This window comes from Chinchilla lanigera, unplaced genomic scaffold (assembly GCF_000276665.1).
Source record: "Chinchilla lanigera isolate Chin_1 unplaced genomic scaffold, ChiLan1.0 scaffold00053, whole genome shotgun sequence".
Taxonomy (NCBI): Eukaryota; Metazoa; Chordata; class Mammalia; order Rodentia; family Chinchillidae; genus Chinchilla; species Chinchilla lanigera.
In genome coordinates, this window is record NW_004955454.1 from 4,650,101 (window position 1) to 4,676,483 (window position 26,383).

General features: G+C 43.9%; 1 protein-coding gene and 1 long non-coding RNA gene across 16 annotated transcripts in view; one reads left to right on the forward strand and one right to left on the reverse strand.

Moving 5' to 3' along the window:
• Cacna1c (calcium channel, voltage-dependent, L type, alpha 1C subunit) overlaps positions 1-26,383 on the forward strand; it is a 625,400-nt gene that overhangs the window by 76,454 nt on the left and 522,563 nt on the right. The window lies entirely within an intron of this gene.
• On the reverse strand, positions 13,154-24,579 carry LOC106149816. 2 transcript variants are annotated; one of them, XR_001236231.1, is made up of 4 exons: positions 24,513-24,579; positions 23,129-23,192; positions 13,694-13,783; positions 13,154-13,237 (listed from the first exon to the last, which is right to left on the reverse strand). It is a non-coding gene; the product is annotated as an uncharacterized LOC106149816 (long non-coding RNA). The 2 variants fall into 2 exon arrangements; XR_001236230.1 differs by having other exon boundaries at positions 13,154-13,783.

A 26,383-nucleotide genomic window follows, 5' to 3' on the forward strand; every position in this document is an offset into this window, starting at 1 on the left:
CATTGGTTGATCATTCTGGCTGGGCTCACTGTTAGTCTGTTTTTGACGGTTATGGAGAAGCGTGAGGAACAGTGACAGATTTCGAGTTCAACTGATTGCTCTTGTACTTCGTTCACAACTCACTCTGCAAATGCTGCGGGGTTCTTTGGGGCACAACCAAACTCAGCTGTGGTAGAATGAAGGCTGGGGATCGCTGGAGCTAGAGGAAAACTTACTATGTAATGCAATTTCCTGACTTTACAGAGGGAAGCAATGGAGGCTAAGTTAGATTTTGCTCAGATCTAAATAAAAGTGAAGCTACTTTTACCATCATCAGTGCTCTTTGTATGCACTTCTGGCTGACTGGTGGTAGCTGGAAAGTGGAGTTTAGAATGGCACGTATGGCTGTCTGGTGGAGGAACCATTTTTATCGACTTCAAGCTGCGTTCATCACTCAGAAGACATTTACATAGGTTTGGAGTAGCAGGACCAAAAATAGTCTTTCCCTTTTCAGGAGCAACTCTGCATAAAAGACTCATGGCTTTGGACTCTGTCCCTATCACATCCATCTCAGTAGCCAGGCTGAGGGATCTGGCCAGGAGGCTGGGCATGTCCCAGCCAGAGAACAAGCTCTTGTCATAGAATGAGTCGTGAATCCAGGCAGAGAGCCAGCCTTGCGGAAATGGCTTTGTATTGACGAAGAAGGGAGATTTATACCTTGTCTTGACCTCCATCATGATGAGATTGCTACAGAAAAGTAGAAATGACACCAGGCCACTCTGGGACACACATTAAGCTTGTGTTCTTCCCTCCCAAAAACACAGGCCAGTGAACCCTCTGGAATCCACTCTGCTAAAGTAGGGGAGGGAGCCAATTCTTGAACAGAGGCCCATTTCAGAAGCTTGTTACCTGTCAGGTATGTCCTGAACCTGCGCTGCTTCAGGGAGGTAGCCTGCCTCAGAGAGACCTAGACCCAGCAGTGGCGCAGCAACTCCAGAATGACTTACAAGCAGCTGACTTGGGTGGATATTAAGCCCTGAAGTTCTTAGTGCTCTGGCCTGCAGAAGAAGGTTGGAGCTTGATCTCTCATTGCTAATAGCTGTATGGCCAGCTAACCTTAGGACAGCATCAGACATGCAGCTCTATAGAGTCACATCACAATGGACCCCATGGTGGTGCATGTGTCCTAGTGAGCGTGTTCATACAAGATGGTGCAGACCCCACTCATGGCAGAATCTGGTCTTGGAATCCTCATAGTAACAGAAGTTTCAACAGAGTACACAGTTCCCTGGAACAAATAACTACAGCTCCCGCCCTTCCTTCTGGTCAGTGAGGATGTGTATGACCAAACTATCCTGTGGGCACACCAGTGGAAGTGATGTGTGCCCTCCACACGAAAGGTATGGCTGCCCCGTTTCCTTTCTTCTTTGTGTTCGCACAAATGCAGTCATGGTGATGGGGCACGCTGGATCAGGCAGACCAGTGGAGCAGTCTAGGGGTGGTGGAGCAGTGTACAGAAGTAGCCTGGCCACTGACGACTGGTGGCTTTCACGTGAGAGCAAATAAATGACTCTTGTGTATAAGTTCCTGCTGTTTTGGTCTCCGTTAACCACAGCTCAGTTTCTAATATAAATTATACTGGGCTTATTGGGAACTTTGTTTTTAGAAAAAGAAAATATAAAAGTAAAACAAAAGATAACAATTAGATAAGATGGTCAAGTTCAAGTGACGTGAGAAAGACAGGACAGGGGATTCAGAGGAGGTTTGCACAGCGCCTCTCTTCCTTCTCCTCACAGTTCTGTCTTACACGTGGGACTGGTGTCCACATAGGGAAGATTGTAGATCCCACAGATGCCTTTGTGTTGCGTAAACTAAGACTGCATTCTCCTAAACATCAGAAGTGGTAACAAAAAAATTCAAATTGAAGCGAAGGTGAAGAGTTAGTTCCAGAAAAACAGTAACAACAAAGCGGTTGCCCTTCAAGCGGGTGGTCCGGGTGGCCAGGCCAGCGGAAAGAAGGGCCGGCCGGGGAGTGTCTCAGACCTGAACTGACTTTGGTTATCAGTTTTCATGTTCAATGTGTCAGCGCTGCAGTCCATTCCCCTTTTAATCTGATCTGTATCTGATGCTCCTACATGGGCTGATTACAACTTGCTTGAAGAACTGGCTCTTGTCCTTAAGAGGAATCTCACAGAAGCACCCTACTTACATGACTCTTTTTTCCATTTTAGGGAGGAGGAGGCCACTTTTATTGTGGTATTAAACATATATAATATGACATTTTCTGTTTTAACCATATTGAATTGTACAATTAAGTGGCTCTAAGTACACTCACATGGTGTACGACTGTCATCACCATCCATCCTCAGAACTATTTCTCATCTTGTAAAATAACTCTCTGTACCTATTAAACAATGATTCCGCATTTCCTCCTCCCTTTGGCCCATCACAACCACCATTTTACTTTCTATCTCTGTGAATTTTACTATTCTAAGCAGCTCGCATAAGTGGAATCATGCCGAACGTGTCCTTCTATGGCTGGAGGCTAATTTTGACCAAGATAGGGGAGGGGTGGATGGGTTCCCTGATCATGGGGGAAGAGCTAGGGTCTGTATTGGTTGGGGATGTGAGGACTCCAAACTGTAACTTTTCTGTTTCCTTCAGTGTAGGATGTGGCGGAGATGTCCCTGTGCTGAGATATCTTCCACTTATGTTATCTCTTAATTTTCCTTACTGGAATATGAAGAAAATGGGGCCTGGCTTCTCCATTTGGAGGCACATAGGTATAGATCATGAAAAAGATACGTGGAATGTACTTGGCAGAGTATTAAACATTGGGCAGGGGATGTGGCTCAGTGGTAAAGTGCTTGCCTAGTATTGCAAAAATAAAATATAATAAAAATAGTAACTGAAAAGCTAAATGATAAAAAATAAAATACTTCTAAAAAAATATTGACAGGAAACATAAATAATAGCGATGATAATAATGATCATCTTGCAGTTTTGCCCAGCTCCACCAAGTTAATTACACTTCCAGCCATCCTCGGATATTTCTTTTTCCTTGTCTGGATTCTGTTCTGTGTCTCAGAATCCTGGGTTAGCATTCTTTTAAAATTAAGACAAAAGTAAGACTTCCTCCTTTCCCCCAAGGACATTCCTGAGGCCTCTTCTCTGACTAAAGAGATTTCTCCTGTAAAATCCAACAATAGGCCTTCCCAGCAGATTTTTTTTTTTTCTTTAGCTTCTTCGTTTAAAAATCTTGGATTTTTCCTGACAAAAGGAAGCTTAGTCATTCCCCCTCAGTGATAGGCCCTACTTAAAGAACAAACAGCCGAGAACCCTCCTTCCTGTTCTAGCCTGTGCTTCGAAGCCTGGCGGTGGCCAGTGCCCTGGAAAGGCAGGCCTGAGCTCCTGGGTTATCTGACTGCAATTCAATGGGAGCTGCTCAGAAAACAGTCTGCCCAGTGACAACTACTGTACGTGCACAGAGCTGCTTCCTTCCCCTAGACCAGAGTCACTCTCATGTGGGCGTGGCCAGCTGTGGCTGACATCTGGTACCCACTTAGTAAACAGGGACAGTGAAGGAACAGAGTAAAGAAGACTTCTCACTCAGGCTCACGTGGGTCAGTGAAGAGCCCAGGATTGAGATTCCTGCATCTCAGCCTTGGATTTTCCTGACAGAGGGCACTGGGCTCCTAGGCGGAAGCCACTGAAGGTCCCCAGGGACTTTTGTCAATGAGGAGAAAGTAAAGCCGCAAAGGTCCCCTCTGCTGATGACTTCCAGCCCTTTTTATTTTACTTTGAGAGAGGGAGTCATTAAGTTTCCCAGGTGAGCCTCGAACCTGCGATCCTCCCAAACACAGGGATATGGCATCAGCTCTAGCCTTAAATTGGGCATTTGGACCAATTTAGACCTACTCTAGGTGGGAGGATCAGCTAGACATTCCTAGAAAGCCATTTTGGGGATGCTTTTCTCTTGTTTTGAAAAGTGTGATTATGTTTCACACTTAAGAGAGAAATATTTTTGAATCTGAGGATTTTCTCTCTTAAACTTTGAGCAAATTATTTAACTTCTCTTTTTTTACATGCCACCTCCACAGCACCCCAGCGCCTCTCAATTTTGTTATTAATGTCATAAAGTATTTTTCCTTCACAGATAGAGATACTAAAAAAACCGATCTTTGAGACACAAATCTGATGAACATAAGGTTAGATGAAAGAAGGAAAATAAAGGAATATGTTCAATGGGATTTCGTTCATTTAAGGTAAAAGAAGGCAAAAGTAAACCATTCGTAAGGTACACGTATGTAAGTATTAAGATATACAGAAAAGTCAGGATATAGTTTTAGCTGAGGGTAGAGATGTCCACTGGTATGATGGTTAATCTTGATTGTCAGTTTGATTGACTTGAGATCTGCCAGGGGATTAGTAAACCACACTTCTGGATGTGTCTGGGACATGACCTTGGGGACTGTGTCTAGTCCCTGACCCTTTACCTTCTAATGATCTTTTGCTATATCCTGCTTCCTGGGCATCAGGAAGGAAGCAGTTTCGTTCTGCCGCGTTCTCCCACTATGATATTTCTGCCTTGGAGCCAGTTGACCCAGGACTGAAAGCTCTGAAGCTCTGAGCTAAATAAACCTCTCGTCTGTAACATTGTGGGTGTCAGGTATTTTGTCCCAGCAACGAGAAAACTGAACAGTGTAAGTGGGAGGAGGGATAGGGTTGTAACGGGGAGGAGTGACACATGGGGATGGGCTGCGGGGGGACGTCAGTGTTGTGTTTCTGGATCTGGGTGGTGGTTATATGAGGCTTTGCTTCATCATTATTCATTAAACTGTAAAAATATGTTTTATATACTCCCCTGAATGTATGCCATATTTTACAGAAATAGAATAAAGTGATATGGAAATCGGAAAAAAAATACCCAGTAGCTTAAGAATTGCAGATAAATATGGCAGATTGAATGCTCTCTTCCAAAACCATACTAAAATGATGGTAAAGGAATCTTTAAAAATGCATAAACCACAAAAACAAAGTGAATGGGAAAGAAGACATCAGCAACCACACAGGCACACATATACACACGCACACATTTTTTTGAGAGCTTGGTTTTTATTGTTCATTTTCTGTACTTGAGAAATTCTTTTGGTTTTTTTTTTTTGGTTTTTTTTTGGTTTTTTTTCTTCGGTACTGGGAACCGAACTCACGACCTTGCGCTTGCCAGGCAGGCGCTTTTGCCGCTGAGCTAAATCCCCAGCCCCTTGAGAAATTCTTTGATGACATGTTTGGCTTGAGATTTTTTGCCATGGCCCATAACAACCATAGAAATGCAAGCACTTGCTTTACAGGGATTTGTTTTTCTGCTGATATTTCATAGGGCCTGCTCATTCCTCTAGTTTCGTCTTATGGTGAACTTCAGTTAAGTTAATTTGATGTTCATCACGCAATATTTTGAAAGCTATAAAGTACATAGATGGATGAGTATTAATAAACTTGACTTTGCATGTATGAGATAGCTGCGTCTTGCTGGGGGTGGTAGTGCACTTCTCTGATCCCAGCACTCGGGAGGTTGAGGCAGGAAGTTTGCCAGGAGTTCAAGGCAAGAGGATTGTTTCAAGTTCAAGGTCAGCCTGGGCTACGTAGTGAATTCAAGACCAGCCTGAACTACATAGAGAGACCTTGGCTCAGAAAACAAAAACCAAACAAAAAGAAACATAAAGCAAATCAATCAGTCAATCAATCAATCAGAAAGATTGCTGAATTGTAAGCTGTAAAGGGGAAAATCAAGGCAAAGACATGAAACTCATAACCCCTAACAGGTTTGAGTTTAAGTAGTAGTAGGCTCTTATGTAAATGCTGATAAAAATGGAACTAAAATCAATAGAATTGGTTTAAAATCAATTTAAGCTGTAATTAGACCCCAGATCCCTTCCTCTTAGCAAGTGCCCTTCCTCCTTTAGGTGAAGGCTGGAATGTTATTCTCCAACCAGCATAACGTGAAGCCTTTGGATTGGGAGAGTTTGAGCACAGTGAGAGGAGGATATGAGGGTGCAGACAGGGCAGAGATGGGCTCCCAGCTCCTTAGCTTCATCCCACTTGTGAGCTGTCTCCCCACGTGGCTCTGCCAGTGCAAGCCCATCACCTATTCTCTCTAGGCAGGCGATCTAAATACTCTCCAGCAGGGTAGCTCCGCCTATAGAAGAAAGTCCTATCAGGGTCTTCCCAGCAGAGCAGGTCAGCAGACACTACAGCAACACCTGGTTGACAGGTCCCACCTGCTGTTCAGGATGTCCTCTTCGTTTTTGATGTTTCACTGTAAAATGTGATCAATGAAACATCCTTAAGTACCTGAGGAAAGGATTTAAAATGAAAGCGGACACCAGAGCAAACAAGCCAAGGATGCCTATTTAAAACAATATATAAGAAGAAAATTTAAAAGGAAAAAACACCTTTTCTGTCTTTTGAAAGGTCAGAAGATATTATATCCCTGAAACCCAAACTGATGGTTGTGCAAAAGGAACAATTCAAAAAAACAAAAGGAACTCTTGGAGGTTACAGGTGGTCTTGTCACTGACAGTGAGGAATGGTTGGAAAACAGAACTAAAGAATTTCCAGGGAAGTAGAACAAAAAATCATTGATGGAAAAAGATATGACTGTCAGACATCCTGATCAAGAAGTCCAACATCTGATTAGTGGGAAGTCTAGAAAGAGATAAATGATGAAACTGTGGAGAGAAAATTATCACTGTGGCAATTGTAGCATGTTTCCTGGAGCAAAAGGGTGCGGATTCGAGACAGAAAGGTCTCATTCAGAGTCCACACCAGTGGATGGAATAGGCCTCTACTGAGCTATTGTGGCTTTTCAGAAAGGTAGGGATGATCGGCCAATCTTACATAATTCTAGAAATAAAAAAAATGTATTACAAGAGGTTATGATTTGGGCTCACTTAAAGAACATGGGGAGCTAGAGGACAATGGAGCAATGCCTTCAAAATTCTGAAGGAAAATGATTTCCAGTTGAGAATTTTATATCCAACCCAATTATCACTCAAGCAAGAGGGTAGAACAAAGGCATTTTCAGATTAGTAAAAATCTATAAACAAAACAAAACCCAAGAAACTTAGCTTCCATGCACCTTCCCTTGAGAAGCTCTTGGAGGAAGTTCTTCACCATAAGGAGAGAATAAACTAAAGGAAACATGGGATTGAGGACAGAGGATCCAGCACAGGAAAGAGGCAAATAAGATATGTGAAAGAAGAACCTCCTGGGCTTGATCAGACAGAAAGCTGGGCGTGGTGGCGCACGCCTGTAATCTCTGTACTTGGGAGGCTGAGGCAGGAGGATCATTGTGAATTCGAGGCCAGCCTGGGCCACAAAGTGAGTTTAAGACCAGCCTGAGCTGCATAGTGAGACCCTGTCTCAAAAAGACAAATGTATATATATATGTATATATATATATATATATATATATACAGAAGACATTGATCTGTACTACAGTTAGGGAGGATAGGGAAGAGGTAAAAGAGAACTAAATCTTTACTTTCCATAATGGGGGGAAAACCCTAGAAAATCACTGAGAACCGTATTTTAAAATATAGATTTAGATTTAGATAACCTTCCAAAAGCCATGGATTTTAAACAAGATTTTTCTTAGGGAGGGGTTAAAGATAGTATGTAAAACTGTATTTTTTTTTTTTTTGCAATGAGTCCTTTAGAACTATTTGACTATTTATGTGTATATTTAACAGGTAAAAATAAAAACTGAGCCAGGTATTGTGGTTCACATCTTTAATCCCAGCTATTCAGGAGGCTGGACTAAGAGGATTGCAAGTTTGAGACTAGCCTGGGCAACTCAGCAAGACCCTGTCTCAAAATAAAAAATAAGAAGAGCTGAGGATCAAGCACAGTGGTAGAGAGCCCTTGGGTTTGATCCCTAGAATCAATCAATCAGTCAATCAACCAGGAAAAATTAATAGCTGATAAATGGTTATCTCCTTTGGGATTATTTCACGTACATTAAACAAGAGTCCTATGTTCATTTAGTCTACAAATCCTATGGGTTTTTTTTGAACATCTTTTATGTGCTAGACAATGAGGCAATTTTTTTTTTCTAGTGTTTTCTCTCTTTTCATTTTTCCTGTTCTAGAGCATCCTGCTGGGACTAGAGGTTTAAGGGGCAAGTGACTCATCTCTCTTGATTTCTCCTTGATGTGACTGTGGTTCTAACGTGGTTTCAGGAAGTCTCAGCTGTGTTTTTGTCTGTTCTGTAAGGGTAGGTTACTAGGGGTGGTACCTTTGCTTTTTCTTCTAAGTGGAAAAAAGTATGTTTTCCTCACAGATTTCTAGGACGCACAGTATATGGTTTATTTGCTTAGTCCAGTGCCCAGCACATAGCGAATGCTCATTGGAGAAATGAACACGGCAGTTGTGACACGTGTTTACTTCCTTTCTCCTGCTTCATTCTCAATGTACGCTAGATATCTGCCCTCCTGTATCCTTAGAGTAGCTCTCAGCTGCAGCAGACCAGGGCCATTAGGAGGGCTTGCCATAATCTTTCCCAGCCCCCCAATATGTACTCTCTTCTTGTCTGAAATGTAGCAATTTGAGATTCAATTCTTTGAGTCTTGAAGGATATTTATAATTTAAGGAAAGTACAAATGTCCCTAACAGGAAAATCACTATGAATCATTGTCACAGTAATTTCCAACCTGGACTTCTCACTCCCCAGTGTTTTATAAAGGGCATAATATTGGCTGGAGAGCTCTTTGAAATATTTCAAAAACACCTAATGAAAATTGCCTATTTATTCAAGATAAAGCTGTAAGAGAGTAATTACAATATCAAGTTTCTTGGCTTTCTACTGAAAGGGTATCTACTCTATTGATTTGTTATGGCAGTTCTGGTTATTCCATGCTGACTGGATGATCATCTATACAAAGCTGGGAGGGGGGTTCATTATCATCAATACAGTTTATTTGATTGACGGCATCTTGCCAGTGGCTGTGTTCATGCTGTGGACCGTGAAGGGGTTTTTGGAGATATGGAGCATCATGTGCAACTCATGCATTTCTAGGGTTGGTTGGGCCTCAGACAGAGGGAAGATAGGAGGAGCAGAGAGCATTGTGAGGACACCAAAGATCAGCTTTGTTGGGCGGCGCTACTTTTGTTCAGGGCTGGCTTGAAGTGCTGGTGTTGCTGTACAAGGTGCCCAATCTGTCACCTCTCCGTACAATCCAGACCTCATCACACGCACTCCTAGCCGCAGAGATAAATGCTCCAACATGGCAAATGAACCCAGAGGGAATCGGAGCCTCAAGCCATGAAAAATGATGGCGACTATGGCCTACTTTCTTGCTTTGTAAAAGTCACTTGCACTTTTCTGGGACACAGCCCAAGTGATCCGCTCTGTAGAAGGGAGACAAGGGAGAATGCTGTTTGGAGAACAAAGGGCGCACTCTGGCCTCCAGCAGTGCTGGTTTTTGAGCCCTGACTCAAGAAAGCCAAGCTGGAGACCGTACATGAAACTTTGCTAACCCATTTACCTCCGTGGTGACTCAGAGGGCAGGAATGGTTGCTGGGGATTTTTGTTTTTGTGTGATGTTTCAAAGGAGTGATGTTTGGAAACAGATGTACTTAGTAAACACATCCTGACCTTCTGTGGCACTTGAAACCGCTACTGCGGGGTTGGTGCTTCTCAGTTTGTTTTGATAGGTTTTAATTTTGTGTTTCCAACCACATTGTGAGATCACTGGCATTAATTTATTTATAAGCAAGCCTCAGTTTTCTCATCTGTGAAATGAGGATAAAAGCAACTGGAGCTTTGCAGTGAGTGTTAGGGGCTCAGGGGTGGTTCTAAACCCTGCTTTGCCCCCTCGGTTCTTGCAGAACAGACCTCACTTCCAAAGAGCAATGTCCAATCAGGAGAGAGATGATCACTTTCTTAAAGAGCTGGGCAAGCACCTGATACCTACCTCCCTGCACCTTTGAGTGGTCTAAGCCTGCAGGCTCTCAGTACTGGTCCAGCCTGGAAGTTGATTTTACTTCTTTGGAGAAACAGGTCTCACCCAGTTTGCTTTCTATGTGGAGGGTGGGAATGCAAGAGAAAGCTGAAAAAATGTGCAAGGAATGTCCCCAAAGGGAAGTGGTCTGTTCATTCTTATCATTCACAAAACAAAACAGAGCAAAAAGGAAAACATGTCTTTGAGGTACAGTAATCCTGCACATTGAATATTTCTGGGTGTAACTAATTATGACAGCTACTTCTCCTGTAAGGAAAGACATCTAGAAATGGGGGAGAGAGAGGAATCGAAGGACCCACCATTGACAGCAAAGAGCTAAATAAGAAGACTGGAGCAGAAGTTGCATTCTAACCGGGAGAGTTAAAGGTGGATATTAGACTCCTGGCATACTCCCTGGTCCCTGGAAGGGCCTCAGGAGTGTAGCTGTCATTAGTAGTAGAGCCTTTGTCATTTCCAGATTTAATGTCCGTACTGTAAACATCAAGCTTTGCTGAGATGAAGTTTCCTACTTGTGCTTTTGTGGATTACTTCATTGAGAATCAAAACAATCACTTTACTGAGTATCTTCATTCAAACTAGTAAAATTGCTGTCCTTCATTTGCCCATATGGTTGGAAAAGCTGTAGCAATGCCTTCCCTATTTAAAAATAGGGCCACTGAAGTTTGTGCAATGCTTTAAAGCCTACACTGACTTTCCTCTAAGCTACTTGAGTCTCCTAACAACCTTGCAGAGCAGGGGTGATAAGGCTTCACAGATAAGGAAATGGATGCTGAAATGGTGTAGGCACCAGGCCAAGTTGAGACAGTAAGTGGATGAGGCGGGATGCAAGCCGTTGGACTCCACATCCAGTGCACCCTTACTGTGATCCATGATGCTTCTTCCGCTCTGCTATTGATAGCTTGGAAACAAGATGTGTTACTTTTCTTATCACTGCTTGATGGGGGACATGGTATGTAGCCTGTTCTGTTTCCCAAGAGGGTAAAGAAGATGGTTTTCAGCTTGTGGTGAAGGTTCACAGAAAGAAAAAAGTAAGAGGGATCCAGGACTGTCTTCAAACCTGGTCCAGCTGCCAGAAGAGCTTGGCAAGTGAGTGCACCATCGCTGAGTCAGGCCCTTCCTCCCCCACTCCTTGGATTTTGGATTGATTTTGCAATGACACTGGCAGCTCAGTGTATTTGCCTTGGCCTCTGAGCCATTCCAGCAATGATGATGGCTTGTCAGGGTCATGGCCCCTGTACAAAGCAAGGGCTATTTGTGGCAGATCTAAAACATAACTGGAGCCACCTGTGTCTGAGCCTGGCTTCGCAGGCTCTCGGGCCTGTAACCCGGCTGAAGTAAGACGTTCGTGTGGTTATATGTGGTAGGTACTGAGAGTAGCATCTTTTTCTTTAAGGTTGCATAATTGGAAGAACAAGCTGTCTACTACCCTGCCATATTTACCAGGCTGCTCTATTTTCATCCCATCCCCAGGGCCTGGAACGTTTCTCTTCCGTCTTTCTGTCTCAGGCTTACTTGCCTGAAAGACCCTGCCTCTCCATGGATTCTCCATCCCCAAGATGCGTGTAATCCAAATTGGTGTGTTATTAAATATCTGCTTGTGATGTTTTATGATGGTTGTACAGCCAGTAATCTTGACTATGCATTCTCTGGAGCCAGATACAGGGTCTGTTTTCTTTCCTCTCTCTCAAATAGCTAGGTGTGCTGGGTACCAGTGAAAGCTGCAAGATTCATTTGATAAAACATAACTGGGAACCCAGAGGTCTGTTTTTGTTACGTAAGGCAAATGCCTTCACTTCTCTCAGCTTCTCAGTCCTTATTTGTAAAGAAAGTTTTGAGCTGGTTGATCTCTAGGGTCCACTCTAAATCTAAATCCTAACACTAACTATAAGTCAATTAAGAGAGTGTACTGTCTTTACTATCTATATACCATCCCCACATTACAACCTGTGAAGCTGTCTTTGGCTTGTCATCTGCACCTATGATTTGGGGCATGTAACTTTATAATACTTACCTTCATATTACCAGAAGAAGGCATAACAGAGAATGAGAGAATTGAATAGTGTTGAGAAGCAGAGACTGGGGAGTCAGATGGGCCTGGGTTTAAACCCAAGCCCCACCACTGACCAGGTTACCTTGTTATTACTACCTTTCTTGTCAGGAGCACCAGCTTCACAAGGCAATAGAGATATAAGTGGGATAATATGTGTGTGGTACATACCTAGTGCCAGTTCTCAACAAACACAGTCCCAGTCATTACAGGTGTGTGTGTGTGGTGTGTGTGTGTGTGTGTGTGTGTGTATGCATGGGTGGGAAGGCACAGAGGTGTCTCTTCTAATTCCTCAGTAAGTGTTTTCTGATTTGTGCACTATCGAGTGTATTTTAAGACAATGCTTTTATCACCTTAATAAGCAGTGTAATGATTTGAGGAAAACCATTTCAGTTCTAATAAGAACACTAGCAGTACTAATTATGCACATGATAGCATTTTAATAGAGTTCTATAATTTATGGAATTGGGAGAGACTTACAGAAACATGGGTTGACTCTTTGGAGTCTCAGATTTCTGGTGAGTGATTCAAGCAGTTACTCCTGCCTCCTGCCAGTATAAATAAATCAGACGTAAACCTTTGCTTCTTAACCAAATTGTGAAAAATGGAACAAATTCAGTTATAAGAAACTATTTTAATGAGACACTCCATTCTTGAGGTGATTTGCTAAGGAGAGATTCTTCAGTTTGTCCCTGAACTGCCAAAAGCAAGAGAGCCATTGTTACCCTTGCCTCGCTTTTTCCAGCCACTCTGTGTGTAAGTAACTGTAGCCTTCTTGAGGATTAAAGTTGGGGGATGGCTTCGTGATCTAACCAGTTGAGAATAAGGAAAGACTTAGGGTCTGAATCAAAATTTTCTCTGAAATGCTGGGAAAATCGGTGACTAACCTTGGGTACCTAAATCTTCCCACCTGAAAAAAAATGCATTGGCGGTGAGATAAACAGCCTGGCTTTAGGGAATGAGAACTGGCTATAGCAAGGAAGTAAAAGTTAGGATGATCCTTTTCTGCTTACGTGAAAATCATATATGTTGAGTGAGTGTTATCTTTCAAATAACTTCTGGAAGACAGACTCTAGGTTCTTCTCTCTCTCTCTCTCTCTCTCTCTCTCTCTCTCTCTCTCTCTCTCTCTCTGTATTAGCATGGAACTGAAGTACAAAGTCTTGTAAAGAGTTCCAACACACAATGTCTCTAAGAATGAGAGAAAATAATCTGATCAAAATGATGTCTTTTCACCAGTGATAGGTGAGCTAGATTTGGGACTTCAGATCTCCCATGTTTTATCTTGACAACTTATGTTTAACTGAGTTTTATACTGAGTCTCAGCATCAGAAAGAATGACAGAAGATAAGGGAGAACCAGAAAGCCAGGTTTTAAAATAAACAATCAGAGAGCAAAAAAATTAATTGAAATGGCACACATGCAGGGGAAACATAGCTAGCGAAGAAATAGCTTTTGACTAAACAGGACAGAGTGAGACTTCAAAGAAGTATCTTGTACCCATCAATCCCGCTGGGCTATGCAAATGTCTCACAGACTGATGATCTCTGGGGAAATGTGTCATATCAGCCCTCCAACAGGCCCAGTCTGCTGGGCCCAGCCAACATACCACACTGTTGGGATGATGGATTTTTGCACTACACTTACCCATTTTCCTCTGATTTGTCCCCCTTTGTCAGGAGCAGAGGGAAAACTCCACCCTTCGTAGTGAACCTTTCGGAGTCTCACTCGCCCGCTCTGAAAGCACCAGAAAAACAGAATGAGCAGGCAGCATGTGCTCAGTTTTTCCTTAGATTGGCTGACCAGCTCTTCCTATGGATGCCTATTTAGGATTTTTGTGCTGCATGGGTACACTATCTCCAATGACTCTTTCAGCCAGAAGCCTAAGGAGTGTCAAAAGTGAGAGGAAGTCTGTTTGTCTAGTGTGGTAGGCAAAGGCCAGTACTAATTACTAACTTTGTTAATAGCCTTCTCAACGGTCTCAGTTTTGCCAGATGTAAAGTAACAATAATAATGATGCCTCTTTGTTAAGAAAACTCAGTGGGTGAGTATTTGTTAAATGCTATTAGCACTGTGCCTGCATAAAACCTAAACAGGTACTCAATGAAAGTTAGTTGAAATCATATTAACTATTCTGAGGAAAAGGGTTAGTGGACATTTTGGATCTGAGATTAAGAAAAATAAGATTCATTTTGGGAAAAGTGAGGACCAGAGAGAAAACGAGGCGGAAGATTTGTGAGTGTGAGACTATGAAGGATGTGAGCAGATCTTGGTCCTTAAATGTTTTTAATTCCTTATTACAGAAATAGCCTACAAGGGCCGGGGATATAACTCAGCGGCACAAGCACCTGCCTGGCAAGCACAAGGTCCCTAGTTCGATTCCTAGTCCCACAAAAAAAGAAAAGAAAAAAGGAAATAGACGACAGCAGACAAAATAAAGGAAAAAGAACCCATGCATTTTCAAGACTGTGTGAGCATGGTACAAAGGGGCTAGCTATGAGGCAGAGATATTCAAGCTTTCAGTATCATTCTTAGTTACTTCCTTCAACCTACATTTGCCACCAAATCTATATTGTACCTTGATATTATAGGTAAAAGTGATCCACTCCCTACCCTGAAGAAAATGAAAGGGGATAGCAGGTAAACAGCTAGACTATAGTTAGAAAAGTTCCTAAGTGACCAGTAAGAAGACTGGAAAGGTTTCTTCAGAGTTGATGCCTGACATTAGATGAATAAGAGTTACCTAGTGAGGGGAGAACAGTATTCCAGGTAGGGGTTGCTAATGTGCAAAAGCATAGATGGCAGAGAGTGTGCGACAGTCTTTGCTAGTGACAACATCTGAGTCATCTCAGGTGGATCTCCACTGATTTTCTGTTTTCTTAAATATGGGCTCTATTTTTTATAAGTCTAGCAATTTTTGGATTGTATTCTGGACATAGTTATTTATTGTAGAGTCTATGGGTTCTGTTATTTTTCTCTGAAGGGTTTATTTTTCATTTTAGCAGGTATTTAATTGGATTGAGCTCAAACACCTAACTCTGTCTCCTGTGAGATGAGTTGAAGCTAAAATTTCCAATCAGTTCTGTTAATCTTAGCTGAGTTGTTTGGAGTGTGCCCATGTGTTTGTAGTTCGGGTATCAGACAAAGATTTGGATGGTATTATATGCAGAATTTGGAGTTCCCTTTGAGACTTTCTCTTGGTGGTATTTTCTGGCTGCCCCAAACTTTATCTTATGATTCTGCAAGTTTCTACCTAATTCCAGTTATTCCACATGGTGTGACTGGGTCTTATTCTCAAGAAAAAAGCTTTGAAACTCACAAAACTTATCCAGTGCTCCCTTCGAGTTTCCCTTCCTAGTGCACACACAAACTTTATTGCTCTGTAGCACATACACAAATACTTACTTGAATTTTTTGTTAAGTACTAGTTTTGTGCAGAGGATAGGTCTCATAGAAGATATTGGGAGAAAAAGTCCCTCAAGGAGTATTTCAAGAACTACAAGTCATTCATTCTTGTTAGAGGAGAGTATGTGTTTGTGTTGCAGAGAATCAGAAGGACACGTACGGTAGCTTAGCAGAAGACAGAGCTGAGATTGTCAAGAGTCTTGGGTATTATGCCAAGCAATGTGAATATTATCCTTAATGCTGTGATGGAGAGCTGTAATCAAGAATAACATGATCAGAACTGTGCCTCAGAAACATTGGCTGGCATCTATGGGAAGGATGAACTAGAAGGGATAGAAATATAGTTAGGAGAGCGACAAGTCCAGTTTTGTCCTCTGTAAGAAGAAGGATTGAACTAGCTGATCATGATACCTGCCGCGGTCTGGCCACAGCAGGTCCGGAAGATTCCTGCAGGAGGGAACAACCAGGCAAAGAGACAAGCAACACAGACACCAGAGGTCCTTATGGTGGGGCAGGGGAGCAAGGCTCCTCTGACACAAGAGAAAGGTTTTTTGCTTTATTATATACTTTTGCAATTACATATGAAACTCTTAAATACAATGCGATTTCTATTTTAGTTACTGATTCAGACATGGTTGACCGACTGTCTGACCGCAATCCTAGCAGGTAGTCAACTTTTCTAAACCACATAAAAGGAAGCAAAAAGATCAATCACCAGGTGTTCTTGATTAGGTATAATTTTTCAAAGAATTGTTTATCTGTCTACTGGACAACAGGTCCCACATTTACAATATGTCCTCTGGAGACAGTCCAGCACACACAGGGCCTTCGCCTAATGTTTTCCCATGCATTGAGGTTTGCGCAGTGCTCCCCTCCTGTTCTGGTGGGTGAACATCACCACACAGGAGGTAGGAGACTGACACAAACCTCTGTGATGGCTTCTGTTTCCCCTTTCAATCCTTAAGGGGTGCCTTTTGTCCTGGGCTCTGATTCCTTAACTATTTTTAGTTCTGATCCTTCAGGTCCCCAACCATCCTTTATTGATAGCGCAGTAAATATCTGGAAAGCTATGATTAGCATAGTATGATTAGCATAGTATGATTAGCATAGTATGATTAGTAGAGAGTAGAGAGAGGCCACACACCCATCCTATGTGGTCCCTGCTTTGCAGATATCCATTGCCAGTTCTGACTGTGTCAAGGAACTGGCACTGGAAGGTCTCCAGCAAATACCCACTGTGGCTCAGATGTTCTGATCTTCCCCCTTGAATGCCAGCACTTGGCCTTGCTGGAGCCGGGAGTTCCTTCAAGCGTGTGTTTTGCAAAGTGCCATACACAGACATATCAGCCCAAGCTTTAAATGATGCCATTAGAGAAAAATATACTTGGTATTCTATGGCTTATGACTAAATTAAGGTAACAGGTGCACAAAGCAGTACATGAACACATCGTAGGTGGTTAACAGCTTTTGATTTCTCCAGCTCTTGCTTCTGACTTCCTGTGTTACAACAGGTATTTGGTCATTTTGTGAGTACTATTATTCTGGCTTTGATTTTTTTTTTTTTAGTTCTCAGAAAGGAGATGGGCCCTGTAGGCCCCCAGTGGTAGGGCCCTCTTATGCTGGGGTTACAGAAACTGGAAAGGGTAGGAGTACATGTGCCACAGTCCTCTGAGAACCGCAGGGGGTGGTGACAGCAGTGTGAGGGGGGTATTGATTTCATCCTTTACTGGTTCTGTACCAGCAGGAGAGTGAGGCTGCCTCAGCCTGAGGATACCTGCCCCCTCTGAGGCTTCCTGGAGAGCAAAGCGATCTGCTCTGCTCTGCTGTGCATCCGACTGGGATGACTCACTGGAAATCAACACCCATCCGTGCTGGGAGGGGAGTCCAGGGCCCCGTATCTCACCTTCAGCATGACACACTTGTGTGTGCTTTGCCTTGGTGGGAGTTCAGGTCTTTCAGTGCTTAAAGGGAGCTGGATGTGCTGCGTTGGTAAACTGATCCTACATCCAGTCCCTGAAATGTCAGGTTTCAGGAGCTGGAGGGGCAGCAGCAGAATTCTTGTGTCTGCTGCTTCCGTGCAGTTGGAAACTACGTTTTTTTCTCTGGGGACTGCAAGGTCTAATGTGGCAACTGGTGAATTACCTTGTTGGCTTTTTCTTTCAGGGAACGTTATTTTCCTCAGAATCGACTAAGTGATTATCTTATATGGCTCTCAAACTTTTTTCTGATCTGCGCCAGTTTGGAGTGCAATGGTTCTACTATTTACTAGGCATCTGGGCTTGAGCTGAGGACACTCAGATGACTCAGAGGGTCCTTGTCCTCAATGAGGTCCTAGTCTGAGTACCTGCTCAGGCCTTGTCCTTGGCTGTGTGACTCTCTGCTCTGCAAAGTGAACTTGTAAGCATGATGTACCTTTACATATTTCTTTTTTCTCTTTCACATTGTGGTCACCAAATTGGATTTGGTGAAGATATTAAGAAGCTGATGAATATGCTTGTGGCATGTGACGTTCAGGTCAGAGCAGACTGGATTGCAGGCCTCTGCTTTATTTGTTCTGGTAGATTTGAGCTTGTGCTTGGCTTTCTGTGCTACCTGAGTGTGGTCTGGGTGCTGCTTTAAATCTGTCTGTCCCTTCCCTGCCTCTGCCTGAAATTGATGTAGCTCACAGGGTTCAGGTATTGCCTCTGGAGTTTTATTTATGAGGGCCTTTGCATTGGAAGAAGTTGATTGAGGAAGCACAGTAACTTATCTGTGCTATTCCATCCGGGAACTGTGGACAGCAGAAATGGGAGGTGGGGGTGAGTTTCACAAGGAAGGGAAGAAAAGAGGGAAGGAAAGAGAGAAAGAGAGAGAGAAAGAAAAGTGTTTTGGTAGACTCTGTTCCAAAACTACCTTTTTAACTCTTTGTCCCCCACACTTAGCCTTGTGTTTGGCACATAGTAAATGCTCAGGAAATGAAAGCCCCAGGTCTAGTTGCAGCTGGCCGCTAGACTTGTGAATCTCAGCCCTGACTATAGTCTGGCCATGGCTGAATCACTAAAGGATTCTTTGCATTTGTGGATAATGGAATTTTCTCGCAGTCTCAGTCTTTTAAATGTGGCTTCTGCACCACCAGGGCTAGGAGAACAGGGGAAGCTTTCCCAGTGTGGGGGGCAAGCAGATCAGACGCCTGCTTTTAGGGGGGGAATCTGTTTTAGAATGAGAGAGGCAGGAGCTGAAGCCTGGCCTGAAGAGAAAGGCGGGGCACTCATGCTGCCTCGTGCCGGATTGACAGCCAAGCCTGCTGCAGAACTGGGTCTTGGCCCAGGATGGAGAGTATCTACTAATGAGGCAAGTGACTTCAGGAAGATCAAAATAATTAGTTTTCACTGCTAATGTGAGTCACTATCTTAAAGACATTCTGTTCCAGCTGGAGAGTTAGGGGGTTGAGGTAGAAGACTCCCGGTTCCTGCTTCCTGGGGGACGCCAAGCCTGCCTGAGCGGTGAAAACTGGTGGAGGATGGAAGGAGGCCTGAGTCTTACTCGAGTGCCTGCCCTCTTTCTTCCCATGTCCAGTGGGAAGGAACATGAGGGACATGGCACACCCCTTGAGGTGAGGGTGGGTCACAGTGGACTGCTTGGAGGCACATGGATGGTTGGGCAGAGAAGAACGCAGCTTGCACTGATCACCAGGCCCTGGATTTTTGGAGAGGACTTATGGAGCATGGAGAGGATGAGTAGTCTCCTAAGAAGCCTGCCAAGATGAGCCCATGGTAGAAAAGCTTACAGACAGAAGGGCTTCTCTGTCATTTCCTAGATAGGGGACCTTAGGGGCATCACTTCAACTCTTTGACCTTCTCCCACCCTGACTCTGCCAGACTTTTTTTTTTTGTACTAGGCCTTGCCCGGAGCTCAATTCCCAGCCCTTTTTATTATTTTACTTTGAGGCTGACCCTCCCTAAGTTGCCCAGGCTGACTTTGAGCTTGTGATGCCCCTGTCTCAGTCTCAAGTAGCCAGTCCAGAAATATATACATACATATATATATATATATATATGAGTGCCTGTTGAGGGTTGCAAACGCTGAAAATTCAAGTGACAAATAATACAATCAAGGCTGACATTGTAGTAGGAAGGAAAAAGAGAAATAAGGCAAACAAGTAAGATTTTCAAATACTGGGAGTATTTTGAAGATAATTGAGTATCGAGGTAGCGAGTGCCTGGGGGTCCCAGGTGTGTGTCTACTTTAGGCAGGGTGAGAGGGCCTTCTGTGTGGGCTCTGACCCTGGGATGAACAGCCTCTCAGTGTAGGGCTGGGAGGAAGGTCATTACGTAGCGAGGGAATATCAAGGACAATGGCCCTGAGGTGGGCAAGACTGGTGTGCAGGTGACAGAAATGCCCCAAGCAAGCCTGGTCTCAGAATCGCTGTGGCTTATGAGCAGAGAACACACTCGTGTTGTGTTAAGCCTCCTCAGTGCTGGTGTTTGTTACAGCAGTTAGTGCCCCCTAATACCTTGTGAATCACTGGACTAGCGGTGTGGGAGATCTGAAGCAAATGTGGGAGCTCGAGCCCAGGCGAGTAAAGCTCATTATTACCTTGGCACTGGGAGTCCAGGAGCGAGCCAAAGGGATACTCGTCTCCACCCGAAGCTCGCTCTTCCTGCTGGTCTGAGCCAGAGGCTTCTCCCTCTGTCACGTCAACTCGGAAGACAGTGATTTCAGACTCTTGTCATGTCACCAGGAGCTCTTGGTCCTCTAATTAAGTGGTAATGTGCTTGTCCAATAAGTACCATATGGTTGCAGTGAATCAAGACCAAATTATCTTAGCTTTAAAAATTAATGTTAGCAATGATGACAGTAACAGCTCACATTTCGTCTGCTTTTCTTCTGAAGAGCTCAAAATGCAAGTATGAAAAGAAACGTCCAAATACTCTACCACCTATACCTTAGGAAGAAATGAAGGTGCGCAGAGAAGTTGGAGAAATGGCTGCAGACTGTAAGGGAGGTTTGAATCTTTCTCTTGTTTTTATTTCTGATCCCATAAAGATAGTTAATCTTTCCTAGCAATAAACCAGGATAGTGGCAGGATTAGGGAAATGGGATTAGCTCAGCGCCACACTAAGGGGATCGAGCACAAATAAGCGACTAAAGGTAATTAAATAACACAAACCACCGGGCTTGGAGACAGCCGGAATAGCCTCCCCCGATGAACCTTGTCCCCGGGGAGAGAGGATGTGGGTAGGGGTAAGGACCATAGTAGGAGGAGAACGGATGGCCTTGTCTGGGACTTTGCCGGGCTGGGTGCAGCAGGTGACAGCAGAGTGAATGAGAAATATGCAGGAGGGGGTGCTGAGTTCTGATGGTAGCGGTGCTTGAGGACAGGAGCCTGGGATCTGCCTAAGAGAGCCGGGTTTAACATAAGTGAGGAAAAAGGGCAGGGTGACAATGTGCCCAGGTGGAGGGCAGGATGACAATGTGCTCTCACAAGGGACAGGTGACAGTGTGCCCAGGTAGATGGAGAGATGACATTATGCCCAAATAAAGAGCAGGATGACCTCGTGCCCAGGGCACCCAGGCCAGACGGCAGTGTGCTGAGGCAGCGCGTCCAGATAGAGGGAGGAGTGACCGTGCGCAAGTCCCGTATTTAGGAGCAACGACAGAAAAGACCAGGAATTTCCATGCGTGGTCCTCACATAGGACCACATCTTCAGACTCAAGATGCAGTCGCTGACCCGGGGAAGCCAGCGAGCGTGGGCATGTGCATCTGAAGGGAGTGTTAGAGTCACAGAGCCTTATAAGTCACAGACTTCAAGAGATGCCAGAGAAACTACATAGAGTAATATTTGGTCAGTCTTCCAGTTTTCATTAATGTTTTATTCAACAGATATTAATGAATAGGCTGTTATGGGCTTCCTTAGCCCTACAGACCTGATAAATAAGATGATGTTATAATTTATCCTCCAAACTGGACCACATTTGAGAAAGAAAGGAGACACTTTTAATGAGGATGTGGAGACAACAGACATGTGCAACTGGTCAGAAGAGCTGGGCTCTTTGGTCACCCCACTTGTGATCCCTGAGACATGAACCAGCCCATGTGAAGTAAGGCACAGCGAGTTGGTGCTGCATGTACCAGGCGTGTTTGCACCCTGGTGCCCCTCTTCTGCCAAGAGTGGGACTTGCTTCCTCCCTGGCCAAACCCATCTCCTCGTCAGACCTGCTCATTCTACCACTGCTCCAACCCCTGGGTGGGTTTGTGACTTAACTTGTCTGTGCCTCAGTTTCCCCCTTAGTAAAATGGGGATAACCTAGGCTGAAGTGGACAAATATGGATCTATACACAGTGCCCAATGCACTGGGTGTTGTGATTAGCTCCGTGATTTGGTAACGGCAAGTTACCCAATCAGCTTCCACATCCGGGAAACAGGGAAAATAGCACTTGCCTTTTAAGGACCTGGAATTCAGGAAAAGTTATTTCCCCCAACCTCCCCGTCGAATCAGCATCAGACATCAAAGGATGAGCTTTAATATTTTCCATGTGAGTTCACAGATTTACTCCACAACATAGTTAGATGTGGTTAAAGGGAATCTCACTGAAGTGACAGAGGAATTACCCCAGAGGAAGGAAGCGGATGAGAAGGACACATAGCCTTACCCAGAGGAGAAAGGGAGGAATCCAGACGGGTAGAGGGCTGGTCTTCCACATATGCTCAGGCAAGAGAGAACCTTCGAGGAGCGCTAAGTATCTGGCCTGTGTCTCAGGGTGAAAACCAGAGCTTTCTCTCACCTAAGGAGATGAACCCTTCGGTATATGCACAACCATAAAATTACCAACTCTTCTTCTAGTATTTGACCTCCAGCCAGAGTGAGAGGGTGCACAGAACTGTTCTAGGTACTTGGAACTCTAGTATTACTTCATTAAATTCATCTATAAAATAGGAAGTTATATTTAAAAATATGTTTTATAAAAGGACATTTCTAATATAATCAAAATAGAGAGAGTGGGAGCACATTTCCCTATCTCTGTCTCCCCGCTCTGGACCCAGGAATCCTCAGCACTTGCCCATTTGTCTTTCCTCTGTTTCCTTCCATACTTTTTTTTTCTGGAGTTTTTGAAAGCCACTGTGAACCATTATATAGTTTCATCTGTAAGTACTTTAGATGCATGTCTAACAGACAAATATTGTTTTTTAAATGGTTACATTGCCCAGATAATAAAACCAAAACCCAGGGGCTCCTTAATACCATCTCATTCTCAGATCGTATTTAAATTTCCATATTACCTCAAAATAGCTTTTGACACTTTGAATCAGGACCCTAAGAAAATCTGCACACAATATCTGCTTGTATGTATTGTGACTCTCTTTTGGTCTCTAACGGCATCCCCTCCCACTGGAAATGGCATTTATTTTTTGAAGAAACTGGGCCAGTTGTCCTGTAGAATAGCCTACATTTTGATTGGGTAGATTACTCCCCCACTTGGTCATTTGATTTGTTTCTCTATCTTCTATACTTTCTGCAACCTACAGGTTAGATTCGGGTCCCATTTTTTTGAAGGGAATGTCAAGGCTATTCTAACGGGGCTCTGTTCTTCCTGTTGGATCTCACCAGGAAGCTCTTCTAGTAGTGCTGAGTCTCATGAGTGGGCTAAGGGATTGTCTGCTTTAGCCCTCATCTGCCAGAGAGTACACTACTAACCTTCCCCTGATGGCTTCAATGTCCATGGGTGATTGTTGCCCGGAGCCATTATTGCTTTTTTATTCTATAGAGAAAAGAGCAATAAAAACAATGATACAGAATTTCAAAACACGATAATGGGAGATTAACAATGGCTAATATATTAGGGCTTGTAGAATTTTTATTTTTTGATTCCATCATTCCTTTTGCATTTAGTAGATGGACTTCTCCTATAAAAAAGAATGTTCCCTCGTCAACTTGTGGGTTATCCTGAGTTACAGTTTGACAGGCGAAGCAAAACAAATGCCTTCCCATCTTTTGTGTCAGTTTTCAGAGGAATGAGTTGATGCCTGCTATAACTTGTGTCTAGATGACCCCCAAAACCTCATGCAGTCATAGGTGAGATTTTTTAGAGGTGGCTGGATCTAGCATGTGTGACACTGGGATTGATTTATAGTGCAATGCTAGGATCAAGGGTACTAGGATTAAGGGTGGGAGTGCTACTCACTCTAAATCACCTCGATAAGATATGAGATAGAAAGAATTGCAGTCATCCCTTGTTGCTTTGCTACATTCTGCCCACTATGAACTGTTTCTTCTCTGTGATACTACCCTGCCTTGAAGCCAGCTGATTATGGACTGAAATTTCTATAAACTGTGAACTAAATAAACCTTTCCTCCCTTAACTTTGAGTATTAGGTATTTTGTCTCAGCAACTAGAAAAGTAACTAAGACAGTGCCCTAGCAAAAGAGGATAGAGCTGTAATGAATGCACTAGACAAATATTTATGGAGTCCCAACTATATGCAAGGCATTGCTCTAAAACCTGATGGCTTAACAGAGAACACAACAATACAAATCCCTACTTTCTTGGAACTTACATTCTAGTGGGGGAAGACAAAAAACAAAAGATTGTATTTTGAGTTTGATGGTGACAAAGGCTGTGGGGAAAAGTATAGCAGAACAGGGGCATAAGGATTGATGACTGATGGAGGGGAAGGGATTTGGGCTTAAAATTTTAAATGGGATCAAGAGCTGTCATGAGAAGCCCAATGTCTGAGGAAGGTGAGGACCTGACGGAGAGGAGCATGCTGGCAGAGGGCCTTGGGGTGGTGCCTGGCTGGGTCCACAGAGAGGCCAGTGTGGCATGGAGTGGGTAAAGGGGAGTTAACACGAAATATGGTGAGAGTGTTGGGGCAGGGGCAGACCCTGCAGCATCTTGTGGACCATGTTAAGAACTTTGGTCTTCCCTTACATGAGATGAGCAGGGGCTGGAGGATTTTAAACAGGGGTGTGACATGATCTGCCTCGTGTCTTTTGAAGAATTTCTCTGACTCTTTGGGAGGGAGGATTAGGCAGGTAAGGGCACAACTGAGTTTAGAATTAAGACTAGAAAACCTCCAACCTTAGCGAAGCTTCCTTTCTCACCAGTCAGCACCTGGTACAGGGGCAAAGAAGGTGCTTCGTTGTTTGTCAAGGAATGGGTGCAGTTGGCCAGAAGTCAGACTGCAGAAAGTACTTCCCTCTCAGCTTTTTCCTTGGAACTCCTAGGCATAGAATTCTTCTCTGCACTGATGAGTACTTTATGACAAAAAATTCCAGGGTGGAATCTTTCCTCCCCCAGACACCAGAAGAATGACTCCAAAGTCATCACCCCACAGTAGTGGAATTACATTTCATACGAAAAGTGCGGTGCACGGGCAAAACACCACTACTTGACCATCTCCTTTTATGGCAGTTACATATCTGCTGGAATATCTTCATCATTGCTAAAGAAGTATTGGCGAATTAGGTACATCCAGGGCGAATTTCTATGATTCCAGAACTAGGTCTGTCTTTGTCATGGGATAGGCCATCCATCTATCTCTAAACAGTTATCAGGGGGACCATGGCAAGGGTTGGCTCACCCTAAAAGATGACTGATGCTTTGAGGTGCAGATCAGCCATGCGCCATTTCCTCTCCATGTGGATTTCCCCATGAGGTTGGGACACACCTTTTCATCCAAGCAGCCTTTTCAGCATCTTCAGAGCCTCTCTGTGGGTGAGCATGTACCTCTGCCTATCATAGGCTGCTTGTGCATCTCCCCATGAGGTTGGGACTCACCTTTTCATCCAAGCAGCCTTTTCAGCATCTTCAGAGCCTCTCTGTGGGTGAGCATGTACCTCTGCCTATCATAGGCTGCTTGTGAACCTCAGGGTGCTTAACAACCAAGACTGGGTGTGCTACAAGCAGCCTCGCTCCCTGTCAAGTAGCTGTTCTCCCTTGCTCACCTTCTGTCCTCTGGGTTGGTGTATGCAACGAAAAGAACTAGGATACGCTCAACTTAGACAGAGATGTTTCTAAGTATAAAATCTAAACTGAATCTAATTCAAGCGGATCTGGTCTCAAAGAAAGCTTGTAAGTGTTCCTTCTTGTCCTTCCTTGTCATCATTCCTGGTGCTCCTCTAAAACCTTCTGAGCCTCTTTTCCGCAAGCCTTGTATGAAGATGAGACCAAGAAAAGTGAGGAGGGACCCAGGCTGCAAGCTTCCTCTCAAACTGCCAGTTCTGCAGACAAAAAGGAAGGACGTAACGAAGGGAGCAGATTCTCTAAGGCAGGGATATTATGCCTTGGAGATGGACTTTCAGCCTCTAATTAAAAGGAAAGTTACTTGCTGGAGGAGTGGCAAAACTTTCAGTGTGGCAGTTGTCCTCGGTGGCTTTCAGTTCTCTCCGTTTAGCAGGAGGGAAGTGGAGACCTCATGCCAGAAGATGCATGGAGGAAGCATGTGCTGTTGGAGAGGGGAGGGCGCTAGCATTTACCAAGTGTCTGCATGGGCCAGTGCTGTTAGCTATTTTTCTTAAAAGACTGTAGGAGGCATGAACCTTACTTTTTTGCGTGGGATGAACCTAACTCAGAGTGATGCCATGTGTAGGATTATGTTCAGACAACTCGGAGAAGCACGACGGCATGCCAATTGCTCAGTTGGACTCTGAGCATTTATCTTGTGGTATGAGGACCTTGTGTCTGGAAAGCTGGGCCCTAAGACCTGGGTCTGGGTCCCTCTTGGGGGTGTCACGTATAACCATAAACTTCTTTCTGTCCCTGGAAAATGCCTTCCTTCCCCAGACCCTGGGCAGACCGTCTGACTTCCTTCATGACCTGGTGTCCACCAGGATGCGTCCGGGGCTTCCTCAATACAAGAATCTTAATAGGACCTTTGGGCGTACTTTTTTCTTTTTTCAAGTGAATTCCAAAAGGTTGTGGGAAGAAACTGGTTAGAGCAACCTGACACA